Below are 21,207 nucleotides of genomic sequence, written 5' to 3' on the forward strand. Positions count from 1 at the left end.
ATAATTGTAATAGGCCTTAGCCTTAATATGACCTTAGTCAGACTGTAAGCTTTGATGGCAGATCCGTAGATCATTTTTACCCTTAGATAATAATTGTAATAGGCCTTAGCCTTAATATGACCTTAGTCAGGAATACAATTCATTAGGTATAAGTTGCGTGAATCGACTGTTTCTATTATACAGTATGACTCCTAACTCTGCGTTCCGCTCGGTTAGTGCACTTAAACCATAAAATGTCCACCTGAACATTATGTCAAACAGCAGCGAAGAAATAACATAGATCTTACTTCGTGCCATCAAAATGAACTGATATTTCATATCAAACAGCAGTGAAGAAATAATAAAGATCTTACTTCGTGCCATCAAAATGAACTGATATTTCATAAATGTTAAAAAACATTATCAAAATTAATTTCAATCAAATATTCAAAATCTTCTAAGTAGAAACAGCTAATAATAATATAGAAAAGAAAATAGTATAGATGGTAAAATTATACCAATGATGTTATTCAACATACATGAGAGAGGATTGTCCACATATGGACTTTTTAGGAATATGATGCATAATATATTCATTATATTTCAGTAATGCAATAATTCTATGTTAACTCATCTAACTTCTCGTTAATATTGATGAGTAACATTTGGACAGTGTTATGGAATAAGCGATCAAGCGACAGTTAGTTGAAATCGAGAAAATGAGCTAGAAAGATTTGAAATTTGAATCAGTTGTTGTAAGTTCATTTATAAAGCAAAAAAGTTAATTTTGACATTGAACCTATAAAAGTGTTCATAATTTAAATAGAAAAAAAAAATAACACCATACCTATTCTAGTTTCGAAGTTATTAACGTTTTTCCGCTTGATTCTTTATTGAACTAATACTGTGATGAGGTTAATTTATTTCGCCGTAGCGTACTATGAGACATATTTTGTCGCTTGATTCTTTAATGCAAATTGTTAGAGGTAAAGTGAATACTGGAATAAAATAAAATTCCATATATTTGAGTAAATAGTGCTATTATAAATAAATCAACAACAATGTTTTCCTCCACAATGATTAGGACTAATCCGTCTAAGAATTTAGTTTTGTTGTGCAATCAACTTTTTTAATAAATGTCAAAAAATCAGCATATATGGCAAAATTGCCATTGTAACTAATAATAATTCATTAGTACTAGCCAGGATTACACACATAAGCTATAATGATATAACAAAACCGCTTGATACTTAGTTCTCATTAAGCGAAATATCCTGCAATTTCAAATATGTAACAACGAATTAAACGACACCATTAGGGCGGTTAAATCGATATTGCGTTTATAAATCATCAAAACTTTAAACCAAAACGAATTAATAACATCTTTATGGCGTTTAACTCGATTTTGCGATTTAGAATATACGCTTATTATAATTTGTAAAAGTAAATTTGGCGTTCAATTCGTTTTTACGTAACGACTTAGTACACAGGGCCATACAAATTTTAACGTGTCGCTTGATTCTACCCCTTAAAATAAGGCTGTAAGCATGATTTTTCAACAAAGAAAGAGTCAATACTATAGATTATCACATTTATATCCGAACTGCATTCATAACTTTTTTTTCGGATTTTGGCGCTTAGTTCGCTATTCCATAACACCGTCCATTTGTTCACATTAAATATATTATTTGGGACATAATTCCCCATAAAGAACTTTTAGTAATATGTTGCATAGTGTATTCATCATATTTCAGTAATGCAATAAGTCTATGTTAACTCATCTAATTTGTTGTTAATATTGACGAGTAACATTGGTACACATTAAATATATTATTTGTGACATAATTCCCTATATTCAATATATTTCAGTAATGCAATAAGTCTGTGTTAACTCATCGTATTTGTTGTTTATATTGATGAGTAACATTTGTACATGTTATATATAATATTTGTGACATAATTCCCCATACTCATTATATTTCAATAATGCAATAAGTCTATGTTAACTCATCGTATTTGTTGTTTATATTGACGAGTAACATTTGTACACATTAAATATATCATTTGGGACATAATTCCCCATATTCATTGTATTTGAGTAATGCAATAAGTCTGTGTTAACTCATCGTATTTGTTGTTTATATTGATGAGTAACATTTGTACACATTAAATATATCATTTGGGACATAATTCCCCATATTCATTGTATTTGAGTAATGCAATAAGTCTGTGTTAACTCATCGTATTTGTTGTTTATATTGATGAGTAACATTTGTACATGTTATATATAATATTTGTGACATAATTCCCCATACTCATTATATTTCAATAATGCAATAAGTCTATGTTAACTCATCGTATTTGTTGTTTATATTGACGAGTAACATTTGTACACATTAAATATATCATTTGGGACATAATTCCCCATATTCATTGTATTTGAGTAATGCAATAAGTCTGTGTTAACTCATCGTATTTGTTGTTTATATTGATGAGTAACATTTGTACACATTAAATATATCATTTGGGACATAATTCCCCATATTCATTGTATTTGAGTAATGCAATAAGTCTGTGTTAACTCATCGTATTCGTTGTTTATATTGACGAGTAACATTTGTTCACATTAAATATACTATGTGTACTCAAATAGTAATCAAAATACATAATAAACAAAATAATCATCTAATCTCATGATATCATAATATAGTTATTTCCTTAGGAAAACATCGTAAAGTCACTTCTTTTATCAAACCGTAATTCAGAACACTAAACAAAAAATATCACTCACTTCTTTACTTTACATTCAGTCAATTTCTGTAAGAATGTCCAATAATATTTATTTATTTATCATCATTAAATTTATACTACAGTATCAAGATTGCTCAGTCTTGCTATAATTCATAATCAAAAGTAAAACTGCTTAATTGTAAATCAAATCAAATCAAATCAAATAATTTACCTAATTACCAACGCTAAAGCGTTCTCTTTTAACAACCGCTTTACATCAGGCGAGCCGTATGCTTGTTTGCCACCGACGTAGTATAAAAAATACGTATAATTGAATGACACTTACTTAATGTACACATAATTCAAGTAAACATAGTAACAACACGCCCAGTATAAGTTGATCCCGACGCGCTCAGTTATCCACCAATAGACACAGTGTAATTTAAAATGGCCGTCCGCCTCGCGTCGCGTCGAACGTGCAATCCAAATTATTTTCAACTTTTAGGAATACACTAAGAAATCACTATTCATATACACAGTAAATATTAAAACAACTACTAGATCGCATTGAAACAGGATATTGGATTAATTCACAGAATATATATTAGTACGTTAAATAGAATATCGAAAGTACAGAATTCGCGACTAAGTGTCGCGTCATCGCGAGTCGCAACAATCCGCCATTTTGAAACTTGAAGGTCAAATCCCAACACTCGCCGGCCCGCGGCGTGGCTAGTACCGAATCAGTAACGTTACGTCACGGGAATAATTCGCATGTCATTTTCGCTCGGTTTAACGCGATGCCTTTTTAATCTAAATTGTTTGTAATTGATACATAACGATAGGCAAATACTTAAACTACGTGGTGAAAGTATACTTGCAATAACAGTGTAATAATGAACTAAAATTATAACCGCGAAGATCTAATCTTACGTACTTTGTAGACTTGTCACAGAGCCGGGATGTAGAGTAGATCTTTAAATTATCAACACTTTATTAACTTTTTGTGTATGTGAAAAATAATGGAAAGCAATAAGCATTGTGTTATAAACTGTGTTTGTGTCTTAGTGAATTGGTTAGTGAAATATTTACACTATAAAAGCAAGCTAGTGTCCCGATGGATTGTAAATGTAAAAAGGTATGTAGCTAAAATAGTTTTATTGCAATTACGTACTTAAAGCGGGGTTCTTTAGTTTATGCCACACGAACTATATAGTATTATTTAAATAACACACATAAAAATGCCAATGAAAACCGTCACGTAATTAATTATGTAGTTCACTTGCGCACTAAAATTATTAAAGAATAATTAATACCTGTTTTCTTAATGTCAGAAGGTCTTCTTTATGTCGCCTTCGATGGCTAGCTCCTTCATTCTTCATAACTGTTCTATTGGCTTACTCACTAAACCTCCTTATTCTGAACTATGCAAACCTTAGCTCCAGCCTCCTCCGTAGTCACAAAGTACTTCTTCAAGCTTCTCGAATCAAATTACCTATTCTTTTAATGTTATGTCTTCAACGTTCCCGAACCTAATGACCCCATCTGACGCTGCGCTCAGAGTTTTATTCCCCGAATATGACGCATGCGCTGTTCTTGGTGACGCTCCCCAAACGCCCGGGACGCGATTCTCTAGCGTCTCATTGGTTGAAGTTTTTCGTCCAAAGTTCCGCTTTCCTCGATAACAACGCTTACGGCAATAGTGTAAGGAATGTTTGATTTTGTAAATTACGCTAACTTTCATATTTTTATCCCGATTTACTTCTTTCCTCGATAATAACGCTTTTGGCAACAGTTTTAGAAATGTTGATCTTTGTAAATTATGTACGTTTGAATTCCGGGAATAATTATTATTTTTCTATCGTGTGATCTCCCCAGCGTGGCCTTGTGCTGCGGGTAGCAACAGTGATCGTTGTGCGAAATGTGCGTGCCCAAATTCCGAGAATTGTTATTTTCAATTTCCTGGAATTTTTGTTTCTAAGCATATTTAATTTTACAAATACTGTATTCAAATAGTGTAACTATTTGATTAGAATATTACTTATTATGAAATCATACAACACAACATTAACATAGACAATTGTCTAAAAGAAACAAAGTCAGATTATTCAAATAATTATATACATAGATTTGTAAGAGGCGAGGACATCGGGTCGTTACACTTGCCAAGTATTGTCAATCAAATACAAACGCTTCATCTTGCCTAGCGATAATTTAATTCCTTTGTTATCTATTTTCAGGACAATTATGACTATCAACCCGTCATCTGCAAGGTGCAAGTTGATCAAAGATGGCTACGGGTGGGTATACATAATAGGTACTATTTCTTTACAAGGCACCTTGATACCTTGACTCTCTTGTGGGCAATAAGACGTGTCACGTCGACAAACGTTTCAATAAGCAACGGTAATTACGATAACTTAGTTCCATCTGAAGAATTCCCTCTGCAATCCTAGATAGTAAATGTGCCCTCTGTGAACATTTATTTCGATGCCAGATAAAAGCAATGTTTACCTGCCTGAGAAATGTACCAGCGCCGATAACCAGTTTACTTTGTTGTACTGTAATGTCGCCAATCCATTATTCGTAACAGGCGGGAGCAAAGCGCAAATATCTCGACATCAGAATAATTCCATTTATAATACTCTATTGAATTAAACGGGCTTAAGTCCGGGTATAAATTATCTTTCTAGAACACAGGACTTGTTCAGATTGTAGAACCGGGGAAAGGTTTTGATATTGTAATGAGAATTGACTTATGACTTGTTCTGGTTTTTATCTACTCCAATAAAGAAAGCGGAATGTAGATTATGCTTTGTAGTTATGTACTGTGCTGTGGTCCTTACTGTGCAACAAACAAACAACTTACTGTAAACAATTCTTGCTGTGGTCCTTATTTTTTGACTACACAAAAATAGAGTTAAATGCTTCGTCTGGTAAACTCCCGCAGCGACAATATCAATTTAACATTTATTTTCCTAATTAGCAGAATATTAAAATTTCCAAGAAATCTTTTTAAGTAAGTATTGTCGGCCACTTAAAAGGCAAATGATCCCTCGGTAATTAGCCCGGTAAACGCTACTATTACTATCTATAATTTACGGCTTTAGTATCTCTCACTGCAATCCAAGGACAATTACGAATATCTTCGCCGCTATTTTCATGAGCAGCAGTCGCCAACAAAAAGTTGCGGGCTTCTGGCGCAAACATTAATTTTGTCCACGTTCTTATTTATTTTTCTTTGACCGAGTCGTCGTGGACTGACCTTTTATAAATAGAGTATAGCCTTCACCTACTTGAGTATCCTTGGGCGGTATTGGATAATTCTCTAGATTTCGCTAGGCTTTGGCCCTTCGAGCGATAGTGTTGATCGGGATTTAATAACGCGGCTCCAAAGAGGCCAAAAGGAAATGCGGTTTCCTGTATTTTGGCATCAATGTCTTACTTTGCTGTTCATGTAGAACTTTATAGAGCTATTGCGGTGTTGTTAGTTTTTGATTCCAATTTTGGCAATATGGCTACGCTATGATTTTTTGTTATTTGATCTGAAATAAACGATTATTTGACGTTCTCATTTGTGCATATTCGAAACTGAATGTCTACTTAGCAATTAATGACTAACTTCTTTATGCCAAATGCCACATTTAAGGATGCATTTTGAGCGTAGGTTTGACTTGTGATATTTCTACTCGACATGCCTAACAACTCTTATAAAATTAAGCACAGCTAAATTCATTTGTTTTTGCTTTACGCTGTCACCTCAAACGACATTGTGTCAGCGCAAGCGACCTTATCCACGGTTTACCAATTGCGCTTAACAAGTAACTATGAATGCAGTCTTACTGACAGCACAACTGCGACCTCTGTCGGTCGATAAGCCACAGGTTCGTGCTCTTGCAATATTAACTGGACACTCGATACAATCTGCCGGCCTCGCACATTTGTATAAAACATGCAAACGCGTTGTCTCTTGGTGCATTTGTTTTTATTGGTCTGGTGCGGCAAAGAAAGGAGAATAAAAATAAGGATTATTTAAGGTTTCATTGGATTGGTCGGATTGGATGTTTATTGTAACTGACGTATGTATTCCATTGTCAAAATCAAGTTACTAATAAAGGGGTAAATACCCAAATACTCTTAAAATGAACTACAATATAATATATGGGAGACCAACCTTAGTGCGGGTAAAAAACGTGCATATATATAGGGTTTATCGTTCCACAGAAATATTGAATTTTGCGCGTTTTTTTTAGTGGCAAGATTTGTTTGACCATCTACAGGGTGTTTGGCACATGACCCGACAAAATTTTTTGGAGGTTTGTGTTGTCATTTTCTTCCTTTTCATCCTTGGAACCTTGATCCTAGGAGCCACGGTCCTGGAGATACGATTTTTTATTACCCTTCCTAATTCATCCAAAATGAAGCCCCATAACTTTTTTGTATTGTGTTTAAATGATGCATTCAATGAATGCAATTTGTAAGACTATCAAACTACACAGGATAAACTGAATTTAGATTTAACATAATTGACAGATTGACAGATAAAGAAGGGAAAAAAAAACGTTTATTCAGAACCTTGGCTCCTACGACCAAGATTCCAAGGAAGAAAAGGAAGGATTTTACACCACTAACCCCCCAAAAAAAATGGTCTGGTCGTGTGCCAAACACCGAGTATATTTCACCTAGTTTTTTTATATAAAATAACCATGATATAAATACTTATACGCCTTGGGCTAGACTCTAGAATTCTAGAAGAAATCTTAGTATGCAGTGCTGCGTGTTGAATGTGTTCGCAGTTCATCCAATATTCCGGTATACGTGGCGCTCCATTCATAATTCTTGTGAAATGAAACTTGCTGTAATCATGACTGACTTTCGATTAAGTACAGTCAGTCATTGTGATATTTGAAATCGTTCTATTGTTTATGGAGTGGTTAATTTGTGTGTTCTAGTGAACGAGCCGAACCAGATCTATATAAATAAATAAATATTATAGGACATTCTTACACAGATTGACTGAGTCCCACGATAAGCTCAAGATGGCTTGTGTTGCAGGTACTCAGACAACGATATATATAATATACAAATACTTATATACATAGAAAACATCCATGATTCAGGAACAAGTATCTGTTCTCATCACACAAATAAATGCCCTTACCGGGATTCGAACCCGGGACCGCGGCGTAGCAGGCAGGGTCACTACGCGCTAGGCCAGACCGGTCGTCAATATAAAATAGATTTATCAAATGTAAAAAAGGGCTAAAATACATAGAGGCAACTATACCTACTTGAGTCTGTTAGAAAGAAGAAGATTCGTGGAATGTATGGCGTCCATTACATTCCGTGATTCTTTTCTTTCCGCACAGAGTTTACTAAGAGCTTTGCTTTGTATTAGGTAAGTAAAGTTTGTATTAAGTAAAGTAAAAAAATCAAGAAGTGTGTCGAGTCATTACATATATAAATATTTACCGAAAATTTAATTAACTCTTGACTCTCCTGAGTTGCCTTTGTTGAAATTATGTTATTAAGATACAAAAAAATTTATTTTTCAGAACCTTTTCACATATTTTTTATTTAGTTAGACATGAGCTGTCTAGGTAACTTCAAATAAAAATGGCAGCAATTTTACCAACAGGCGTTTCTTGCATTTTATCAAATGGGAAAATATGAAATGTTTTAAGATAGATGTTTCAAAAATGTCAGTAGAATTTGCGCTAAAGCGAGGTGCATTTATTCAGTCTCCATATCAAATAATGAAATTGGGCTTTCTAAAATTCACCTGCTCGTTTCTCATACCTTATATACATACGTAAGAACGTTTTAAAAATGTCTAAAATGTAGGAATTTTTATTTGCTCTCAGTATTGTTGCTCGCCACTTTTCAGTGAATTTTGTAATTTAATTTATTTTTTTAACTTATCATTTTCGAATATGTCAAATTATACCTCTAAACGTCATACCCACATCATTAAACTGAACTTTAATAAAGTGACATAGAAAAATATTGAAAATATAGACCGTCAACCAAATCTTGTCACTAGAAAAAGGCGGCAAATTTGAAAAATCGCGGGCTAGCAACAACTAGTTTTGAAAATCGGTGGAAGTTCGCGTGTCATTTCTATCTTATCTGTAGAAATCTCCGTCCTACCAAAAAGAAATAACTAGTACATATCCGTCCCTTTTCTAATACATTATCTAATTCGTAAGGAAGGAGCGAGCCCCTTGAGCAAAAAAAACCTAACCTATCTGTACTGTTCTGACGTACATTGCTGGTTTTCTAGTACGTTTCATAGGGATACCATACTTTAGTTTGATGTACATTGCTACTGCCAAAATTTGGTTGACAGGCTATAATTTGGTCTGTTTCTTCAACTTAACTGTTTACTTACGCTTCCATAAGTATATCAAAGGTGCAATGGCAATGCGATTTATTCCATCAACATCGAAACATTACTTAAAAGTTTGCATACACAAGGCGTTGCCACCATGTTTGAACATCGCTTTTCAAAAATCCAAGTCCCATAAAACCCATGTTCCAAATTACTTTAGCTTCTATTAATTTTACTCTCACATGTTTCAATACCCCTTAAACATACACATCTTACGTTTAAGTTAGGTAACTACGTTTAATATTATATTCATATATGTATAAGAGCTTTGAAACAAAACAAAAGAATGCATTTTAACCCATACCTTCACATAAATCATTATAATTTGAGCTGCATGGAATGAATTTACATATAAATGTGTTTCTGAACTTGCAAGACAATGAGCCGGTGTAACGGCCTCATTGGAAGACAATAAATTTGTTTTTATGGCTCACAGACTCGTTTTCATTAAATTTACAAAATCTAATAACCATTAAAAAGTAACTGTTTTGCACACCTACGCGTTTAAACAGATTAGCTTTTACCTATCTCATATACTATTAACTGAGATAGTCTTAAGAAAAGTACTAACAACACCCTCGTAAAGCCCGACTTCCTATATTAGGACTCAAGCCCACAAACATTAGGGTTTTCAATATTCTGACCGTAAGTGAAAGCTTGAAGTTTAAAATAACTGTTCTGTTGTGCCTCTACCTAGCCTACCCCTACCTCTGCCTACTTTACCTTATTTCACATGTCCTCCAATAGAATGGGTACTGTAATGTGGGAAAAAATGCATTTTACAAAACACATGTCTACCCGCGTAAATACCTACTTTAAGAGTACCTATAGGTACCTATATATATAATATGGAGGAGCATTTAAATCTCTAATTAGAAATAAATTATGCTCGTGACTCTGAAAGAACGTATGAATTAGATTAGACATATGTACTTAACGTTATAATACTTATAATAAACGAAATATCTCCAGAAAAAAGTCTAAATTGATTCCACGAAAGCAAGAGTCTGAAGACCATCCAAATACCAAAACATGATAAAATTTTATATTTGGAAATAGCATTAAAAACATGTAGGGTGCGTTAGGGTAACTCCGAAAGTCGTCTAATTTCGAAAGTCGCACAAAAACCACCATTATTTCCATCATATCAATATTCCCCTTTCGGAATTACCAGAGCATTTCTGTCATTCAGAATTACCCTAATGCACCTTACATGTAAATAAAATATAAATAACATTCATAAATTCATGCAATCAGGCTCGAAGGTGTTCACTCCACATCATAATGACCTCATGTTTACACGGCCACTTAAACAGCCAGCACCCAAAAGAGCGATTTTCACGAGTTTTTACCACAGCTCTAATTAATTCAGTGAAAAATGGCTACCGGGCGGTGCGTGGGAGTGGGAATAGGCGGTCAGATGAAATCACATGTAAGCAATCATACTCGTATCACTCGTTTGTTTTTAAACGTGGGTGTGATTTGGCGATAATTTGTGATTTCGAGTACGCTCTACTTATATACCTATAAGGTTTTTTTACCTTGTAAATTACCAACCTACTGTGCGTCTCGCATGTAGGATTGTGGGTGTAAAAGTATTTTGGGATAATTTCTTAATTTGTAATTTGAATGTCGAATGTACGAACGCTTATACATACATACATTCTTCTTCTCTTCTGTTAAAAATGAAAAATGAAATGAAAATGAAAATGAAATATTTATTTTTCAAGTAGGCATATTACAATGCGCATATGAACGTCAAATAAAGCTACGCCGGCTCTAACCCTACGCCTCAGCCTCGAGAAGATTTCAGTCCCCCCTCAGTTGGGAGGGGGGTATCCACTATGGGACCGGCAAGAAACTCGGCGGGCAACTTCTTTTCAAAACATTACATCTTATAATTAACATGCATTAAATAACAACATACAATTTAACATGCAAAAGTATTCATCAAAGAATATGAACAGACTAGGTACTCTATGGAAATCAATTTCAATAAATTATATTATTGCTTAATAATACGTCGTTCTTCTTCAGAGAAAACATATCAAATTGTCATAGAAGAAAAAGATAATATGAATCTCAATATCATTAAATATGTAATTTACCTACACAACATAAAATATAAAATATTTGATGTGCTTTCTTATCTGAACTGTGTCCTCTATACATAATACAATTATTTTAATTGCTATTCGTTTTTTGTAGTTTCTGGTTCGGGCCATGCATGTTTGTCTGTCAAATAGTCCTCGACTCTGTAATAAGCCTTTAACATCAATGATTTTTTTAAGTAGTTCTTAAGAGCTGGGAGGGGTAATCTCAAAGCAGTGTCAGGTAACTTATTATAAAAATGAATGCATTGCCCAACAAATGACTTCTGTACTTTACGGACACGAAACTTCTTTATGGCAAGCTTATTTTTGTTTCTAGTGTTATAATTATGGATATCAGAATTCTTAGTGAAACAGTCTAAATTCTTAACAACATAAATTATACTATCATAAATGTATTGGGAAGCTACAGTTAAGATATTAATTTCTTTGAAGAGTTCTCTTACTGATTCACGTGTTCCTAAGTTGTAAATAGAACGAATGGCTCTCTTTTGTAATACAAAGATAGTCTGTATGTCAGCTGCTTTGCCCCAAACCAGAATACCGTATGACATTACACTGTGAAAATAACTATGATACACTAGGCGAGCTGTCTCAACATTAGTCAGTTGCCTGATTCTCCTAACGGCGTATGCGGCTGAACTTAATTTGCTTGCTAGTTTCTTTATATGAGGACTTCATTGTAGATTTTTGTCCAATGTTAAACCAAGAAACAGTGTTGTATCTACCATCTCTAAGCATTCATCATTCAAAAGTATTTTTGTATCGATTGGTTTAACATTCGGCAGAGAAAATCGAATACATTTGGTTTTCTTAGAATTAAGAAGTAAATTGTTGACAGTAAACCACTGCAGTACATCAGCTAACGTGCTATTAATTACATTGTAATCCGTAGATTTTCGGTCAACATTAAAAAGCAGTGATGTATCATCAGCAAAAAGTACTATTTCACAAAAGTTTTTCACTATACATGGCAAATCATTTATATAAACCAAAAACAGGAATGGACCTAAAATTGAGCCTTGTGGCACTCCTAATTGGACTACAGTCCCGCTAGAGCGAGTTTTGTTAACAACTACTGTTTGTGTTCTATTGCTAAGGTAAGAAGACATAAAGTTTAGGGCATTTATAGACAAACCATAGTGTTCTAATTTCAAAATGAGCGTTCCATGATCCACACAATCAAAGGCTTTTGAAAGATCACAAAATATGCCAATTGCATCACAAGAATTTTCCCAAATATTATATATATGTTTAATGAGTACCGAAGCAGCATCGGTCGTGGAACGGCCCCTTGTGAAACCGAACTGTTTGCTTGTAAGTAATCTATGTCTGTTGAAGTGTCCCAGTAGATCATTTAACATTAGCTTCTCAAAGACTTTACTTAGTACAGGAAGTATTGATATGGGACGGAAATTGGTTATATCACTCGAATCACCCGATTTAAAAAGCGGTTAAGGTTGTTACATAAGTTTTAAGGCGATTACAACTACGGGTGTTATTTTTTAGGGTTCCGTAGTCAACTAGGAACCCTTATAGTTTCGCCATGTCTGTCTGTCCGTCCGTCCGTCCGTCCGCGGATAATCTCAGTAACCGTTAGCACTAGAAAGCTGAAATTTGGTACCAATATGTATATGAATCACGCCGACAAAGTGCAAAAATAAAAAATGGAAAAAAATATTTTATAAGGGTACCCCCCCTACATGTAAAGTGGGGGCTGATTTTTTTTTTTTCATTCCAACCCTAACGTGTGATATATTGTTGGATAGGTATTTAAAAATGAATAAGGGTTTGCTAAGATCGTTTTTTGATAATTTTTATATTTTCGGAAATAATCGCTCCTAAAGGAAAAAAAAGTGCGTCCCCCCCCTCTAACTTTTGAACCATATGTTTAAAAAATATGAAAAAAAATCACAAAAGTAGAACTTTATAAAGACTTTCTAGGAAAATTGTTTTGAACTTGATAGGTTCAGTAGTTTTTGAGAAAAATACGAAAAACTACGGAACCCTACACTGAGCGTGGCCCGACACGCTCTTGGCCGGTTTTTATATTTCGGCTAAAGTTTCTTGAGTTGCGCAAAGTCTCAGCAAATTATGATGTATACTATACCCGTACCTAATAACAGTTGCGGTATAATTTGGGGTTGAGTAGTTTTTTGTAAGTCAAATACGATCAATAACACGACTTTTCCATGTGTATTGGAATGTTTAAAGATTTGGGTATATTTTACCATCAATTATATATTTAAAACAAACATTCAACTTTACCAAGGATTTAGTGTGTAGTATATAAAGTTTATAAGCCTTGTATGTCATGATTATGAAACGTTCACTCTAAAAAATGAAGACCAACTAAGAGCAGTTTTCTCTTAGTAGACGTTAAGTTAATCACTACAATTACGATCTTATATAATTCAAATAAAGCTGATTACTAAAAACAACAAGGGAATGTATGATTGAACTAATTACTTAGGTGTTTTGTTATTCCTAACCATTGTACACCTTGAATCAATTATTAACTTGTTAGGCATAACTATGTAACATAGGTTGATTCAATCCTTAGTTGAACTTACTAAGGTAATTTAGTTAGCATAATTATTTTTCATGGAATTATTGAACAAGATCTTAATCGATTCAGTTACGTTGCAAAAGTAAGAGCAATCAAAATTACCTTATTTGATTTGTCTAAGATCTTATCAGGCTCGTATGGAATCAAGATGCTTGACTACGACTATCAAAATATTGATAGGAACAACCAAATTTTTTTTAGAGTGTTCAATGTTCATAATATCCTACATATTTCCTAAACTCCGACTATTAAACGCCAGCCAGAGAAGCAATTAAGGCCGCTTTGTGAATACTGGTTAATCCGAGTATTCGGTCTCTAAAATAATCCTGAAAGGCCGAGTCTGGTCGGCTGCGAGATTCTGAACCATCGTTTTAGGTGCAAGCGCGGATCCAGAACCCCGGGGCCCCATCGTTTTTTGTAGGTCCGCGCATGTTTATGAATGGTTACCGAATGGGAATCGATTGGAGACAATCGGAAACTGTCTGATATATTTGTGTCGTATCGTATTGTAGTCTTATACATCGAAATTAAATGTGTCCGAATCCGACAAAACGTCCCACTTTGTCGCTTTGACACATTATTTGTAAAAATGTATTAGAAAAGAACGTCCTTACGGTAAAAGACAAATGAGTAGGTACCTGCTTTTTGTCGACCGTGGATACAAATTACCTAGTATTATGGATATTGTAACCACGCTGTAGTAGTGTTGTAGTGTTGTGTTCCTGCCGGTGAGTAAGGCTGCCAGAGCTCAACGAGGGTGAGGTGTGCTGATGACAGGAGGACTTACGGAACTAACTTGTTCCGTCTTTTGACCTTTGAGTCGTCGGCAACCCGAACCCTCCTTAGAACTTGTACACTCCTTTTGCTGTGTACTTAACACAGCAAAAGGGTATGTACAAGTTTCTAATGGGGTGGCAACGCGCATGTGACACTGTTTGAGTTGCAGGCGTCCATAGGTTATGGTGACCGTTTTACATCAGGCGGGCCGTAAGCTTGTTTGCCACCAACGTAGTATATACGCTACCTTTTCTTGCTAAGCTAAGAGTGGCACTGAACCCATGACAAAATAATGTGTTTTGCCTACTATTTTTGGGACAGGGGTGAGTTTATGTAAATATATATGTATGATTTAATCATGATCAATTAACATTTTTTAATTAATATCAGGATTTTAACAACTGTTATATATTTGATATGTTTAGTTCCCAGCTGGAGGCAAATTGATACACGCAATCAACATATTCGGCCAGTTTTAGCTAATTAGGAAACATTTAAAATGCAAATTATATTAAAGTTATTGGTTATCTTTAATTAATATTGTTGGTCTCAATAGAATGTTATTCTAGACTAACTTTATTAATTTTATAGAAAAAATACATCATTAAATAAAGTTAATTGACATCTATTTAATTTAAATTCTATTTTAGGAGTCATTAATCTGTACCACAAATCTTGGTAGTAAAGCTTTTCGAGTATCGTAACTATTTAATCGTGAATTTTAGCTTCATTTTGCTCTTACATACCGGTTGTTAAGTAATAAAATTATCGTTAATTCCAAATCTAAAGTCTCTTAATTTATAAACATTTATGTTTATTTCAAAAACTCTCTTAAAATAGTATTCCTAGCTGCGCACATGTTACTTTACAGTAGGTACACTGGTGAACATTTGGACATGCTTAACCGCAAAATTATGGCCTAGCCACGGTACCGACACGCTCGAAATGATACAAATTACATTGCGCTGCCACCACCGGCGTTGTGTTAATAAATCACCAATAATCAGAGTGGTTTAGTTGATTTAGCCCAGATATTAAATCTGATTATGGTAAGCTTCAATATTCGGAATGTTGCCTCAGACTTGCTACAGTTGCTATTAGTGAAATGTTAACTACTTATAGATTGTATGATTAGTGATTACATTGACGCGCGAACTTAACAAATAAAATTTTTGTTGGTATGACACCGGTGTTTATTGTTTCAACGTTTCAACACACACCGTGGAACATGGTCCAGTAAATAATATTATATATACTCTGTCAACCAAGTCTGTCAGTAAATAAGAACAAAGAAAACTATATGCATCCTTTTCTTTAGGATGCTAGAGAAAAGGATACCTATAGTTTTCTTAGTTCTTATTTACTGACAGACTTCTTTGACAGAATATAAGCATATATTAAATATAAGAAGATCATACCGTCCCATACATTAAAATGCGACCGCCTGAGAACGCGCATACACTACACCACACATAGATGGCGCCACAAAAAAAATGTCTTGTAGCTTTCTATTATACTTGTAGATGGCATTAGGTGTCACTTTTGAGATAGATTTATGGCTGGAAAGTCACACTTAACGCCAATCTACAAAAATATCGATGGCAACAAGGCATTTTTTGTGGCGCCACACATAGGGGTATTTGACTAAAAAATCTGGCCAAAATTATTTAATACATTTTTATAAGTAGTTCCATTGTGTCAATCCAAATATACTATTTTAATTTATTTTTTCTTATTTGTATCGAGTAATGGTCAGCTTTTTTAGTGAAATACCCCTATGTGCGCAATCTATGTGTGGTGTAGTGTATGCGCGTTCTTAGGCGGTTGTATTTTAATGGATTTAATCTATGGTATAAGTACTTTTTGAGAGACTGAGGTAAAATATGACAATTTAATTTAAACATTAAATAAATGTCATATACAAAGAAAAACTGACCAAGGCCTCCAAGTGTTCTATGAAAATAATTTAATTTGTTCTTAGAGGACGATAATTTAATTTATTGCTTTTATTTATACGATTCAAATTACAGTCACCTGCAATATTTTGTTACTCTTCGGATGCCGCAAACAGTGAATCAGCTACTTATATTTTGCGGTCTGCGTTGTATAGAATATTATATAATTGCCAGTGACTGTACCATTTTAGTAATTGCTAGTGACTGTACCATTTTAGGTAGCTCGGTATCCTTGCCTGCCTTAGAGCGTTTTCTGACTTGTGTTTTATTACAAGTATACGAGCCGTACGCTCGTATAGGTCAATGTAAGGAAAAGTATCGAGCGTGTAAGCTCGTAACACCAAACGACCCTGGTACTATATGTACTTATGCGTAAAAATACGCTGATCTGAAACCACCCTCTGTGCTAGCGCTACTTTTTACGATAGAAACTGGGCAGTCATCTCCTCTAACCAGAGTTGACATTTTATAAAGAACGTAATGTTGTTAAAAAGCGATAATAATGTGCACAAAATATCAATAAATTCAAAATTTTTATTCTCTGTTTTTAACTGTGAATAATATATAAAGATTATATCTCACGCTGCTCCTCAAAGTTAAAACGTAGGTAGTCTATATAAAAATTATACTACAATTTTCTTTTCATTGACATACAAGTTTTTTTAATTAAAAAGATAAAACGAGTTAAGTACTACTAACATATTATAAAAATAAACTCTAAAGTATTAAAAACAAACTAAAATTAAACAAAAAAAAATACATTTTACTAATTAAACATTTGTTGGTTTTGATTTGTGGGTTAATTATGACGTAGGCGAGAGGCAGGCAACCTGTCACTGCAATGTCACAATTTGGATTTCTTTCAACCCCTTTTGCCAAGAGTGGCACTAAAACTTAGTAGTTCATGTGCTCTGCCTACCCCATTATGGGATACAGGCGTGATTATATGTATTATATGTATGTATGTACATTTGTTGCTAAAAGAGGGTATTTAGCTTAATGAAGCCGAATATTAGATACCTATTAGTCGTAGTTAAAACTATTATGGTCTATTTATAATCCCCTCTCGCAATGTCAAGGAGTTTATAACCACATGTGCTCCCTGATTTCAACAAGAGTCCACAACACATGGCTTTGTTTGTGATAGAGACCGGTGAATAATAAAAACTGCATAATACGATAAAACTTTCCACATCCTAGTTTGAATTCATGTATGATTTTAAGATAACCATTTATTTTACCTTTTAAATAACTTAGGTATATAGCTACTTTAAGCTGGGCAATTCCTACACAATTTTTGACTTCTCTTCAATGCACTTAAAACTTCGTCAAGGTTTTCCATACGATGGCTTATATTTTAGTCATTTATACTTCCGTAAAACAGTTGTATAAACATTTAAAATATGAGGTGGATTATTAGTCTATGTAATACATAGATTGATTGATGTACAAACGAAATGGTGAAAGGTGGTTAGATCGTAACGTTACCGACAACAAAATTATAACAAACATAACAAATCTGTTCAGTTCAATAACTTGTACTGACATCTCATTTGTTAAGCGAAATATGAATAAAGCCTATGACATCAGGCGGTCTTTTTCACACTAGTTTTAAGTGCGATAGGGACGCACTGACGCGATAAGGTTTATCACGTTTCATAACAGCTTGCCTGTCCTTATTTTTAACCTGTCCCCCGCTTATAATGACAAGCATGGGAACCAAGTTTGATTATTTCTTTTACGGCCAGCGCTGAAAGTTGGGTTTAACATGATGGAAATATCGTTTTAACAGGGATTAAACTCTATTTACGGGCTCGTGTTTCATGTACGGGGATTATAACAGTTATAACATGTAATATGACGTAATGCGTTCATACAGCTTTTACTCGAGCGTTATTTTGCACTTAAATGGTTTCTTTTCATGTTTTAAAGGAGTTTTGGTGTAATCCGGTATGTTTAAAGAGTATTTAAGGAATGTAGCGTGAGTGGAAGTAGAAAATTTATTGTGAAATAACTATTAACTAGGGCAAATTAAAGTCCATAATTTAATGGGCAAATTAAAGTTTACGAAGTAAATTTTCTTCAGTATTTTTCAGATTATTACACATATGTAATTATGGTAGCAAAATATGGTAACGGATCTATGATTTTGATTAGTCCTAGTCTCCTAGTGCTTACAGAGACCACTTCTAAAATAAGATATGTACCTATAACTTACATATTATTTTATAATATCGAATCCAGATAGTCAAACATTGTTTTCTAAACCAAACCTACGAGTATTAATATGCCAATGATTCTCATTACTTTCAAACATAATTACATTATTTTCACAATACTTTCCCAAGTAACATTTTAGTGCTATAATTTTGGTTTTCGACGCCAAAAGCTACTATAGATGTCGTATAAAGGTTTCCGGCGTGACCGCTTGTCGTATAAAAGCCTCCAGTAACACCTTTTAGCTCTATAAGCTTATACCGCTAAAAGGTGTTATTAGGAAGTGATGTAAACGTTTATATCACCATTTTATAGAGCCGCTATAGGCCTGGTCTATAACAGGATCAAATATGACTACTATAGATCTATATTATTGTATAATAGTGTTAGGAATCACTGCTATGCAATCAATTTGCGCTATTAAGGTTCCCGACAAGCTGCTATAGTTGTTGCGTTATACAGCTAAAAGGTGTTATTAGGAAGTGATGTAAACGTTTATATCACCATTTTATAGAGCCGCTATAGGCCTGTACGGGAAGCATGGTCGCGCGATAGACGATAAAATATCAGGCCGTCCCTATCGCACTTAGAAATAGTGCGATAGGGACGGCCTGCTATTTTATCACTTATCGCGCGACCATAATTGCCTGCCTGGTCTATAACAGGATCAAATATGACTACTATAGAACAATATTATTATATAATGGTGTTAGAAATCACTGTTATGCAATCAATTTGCGCTATTAAGGTTCCCGACAAGCCGCTATAGTTGTTGCGTTATACAGCTAAAAGGTGTTATTAGGAAGTGATGTAAACGTTTATATCACCATTTTATAGAGCCGCTATAGGCCTGGTCTATAACAGGATCAAATATGACTACTATATAACAATATTATTATATAATGGTGTTAGAAATCACTGTTATGCAATCAATTTGCACTATTAAGGTTCCCGAGAAGCCGCTATAGTTGTTGCGTTATACAGCTAAAAGGTGTTATTAGGAAGTGATGTAAACGTTTATATCACCATTTTATAGAGCCGCTATAGGCCTGATGTATAACAGGATCAAATATGACTACTATAGAATAATATTATTATATAATGGTGTTAGAAATCACTGTTATGCAATCAATTTACGCTATTAAGGTTCCCGACAAGCCGCTATAGTTGTTGTGTTATACAGCTAAAAGGTGTTATTAGGAAGTGATGTAAACGTTTATATCACCATTTTATAGAGCCGCTATAGGCCTGGTCTATAACAGGATCAAATAACCTACTAAAGAACAATATTATTGTATAATAGTGTTAGGAATCACTGTTATGCTATCAATTTGCGCTATTAAGGTTCCCAACAAGCCGCTTATAGTATTTTTAGTAGTCGTATTTTAACAGAAATTAAAACCTAACTATACCACTATTTTGGGATATAGTGGCTTTGGAAAACACTGCTACAGTATTTAACACTGTAGTAGTGATATTAATACCATTATAGAGCTATTTTGCTGTATAATGAAGTTTTCAGGATACGTTTATATAGCTTTGAAAAGCGTTAATAGTCGTTTTCTAATGCCTTTTATATCTCATCGCCGTATACGTCACAATTACTCTTTTATATCACAGAACTGTGGAATAATGGTTTCGGTATATCTTTTAAAACACAATAGCGTTATAGCTGAGTTTACTATATGTTTTATAAAAAAAAAATTGTTTAGAAGATCTTTCTATAGTAAAACATTGAAAACAAGTATTGTTTTCTATATAAAGAACTTATAAGTTAAACTGGATCATAGTTAAAGTCTCATGCAATCCTAATTGAATCCACAATGGCGGGCTTATGGCAGTGAATGCGTATGATAAGTGACATAGTCGAACTATAAAAGCGTATGTTTTACTTCTTGGATCCATAGTAGAAACTATGGTGCCAATAATTTTATTGTATTAAATTATATTTATTTATTTTATTCAAAACAGGTATAAATCGAGGGCGCACTTAAAATACTCCATTAAACTAATATTCTTTTAACGGTAAAATTTCCATCGCATACCTTTTTGCAGTAATGATGGAATTATACGAAATCCAAATTATTTTGATTGACACTAAACTTCACAAGTTCACACGCCACTTTTCATAAAGTTCCTCGTTTGTTAAATATTACACACATTAAATTATTTTAGAAATTTCATTCATTCGCATTAAAAGGGACGGCAACTGCAATTACAGAACAAAAAACCTGTATAACGGAATCTCAAATGCTACTATAGCATAAATTGATACTATAATAGCGTTACTGTGTCATCTATGTCAACAAATTAGCACAATAGTCATCATCACATCACCATTATAGACCTTAAACGTCACGGATGATACTGCTATAGCCCTATTATATCACTAAATGGCTGCATAATTGCGCCAAATCGGCTCTACAGTACCAATATAGACTATTTATAGGACTATTTAATGTGATTTAATTTGGTGCT

Source organism: Leguminivora glycinivorella, chromosome 7 (genome assembly GCF_023078275.1).
Source record: "Leguminivora glycinivorella isolate SPB_JAAS2020 chromosome 7, LegGlyc_1.1, whole genome shotgun sequence".
NCBI lineage: Eukaryota > Metazoa > Arthropoda > Insecta > Lepidoptera > Tortricidae > Leguminivora > Leguminivora glycinivorella.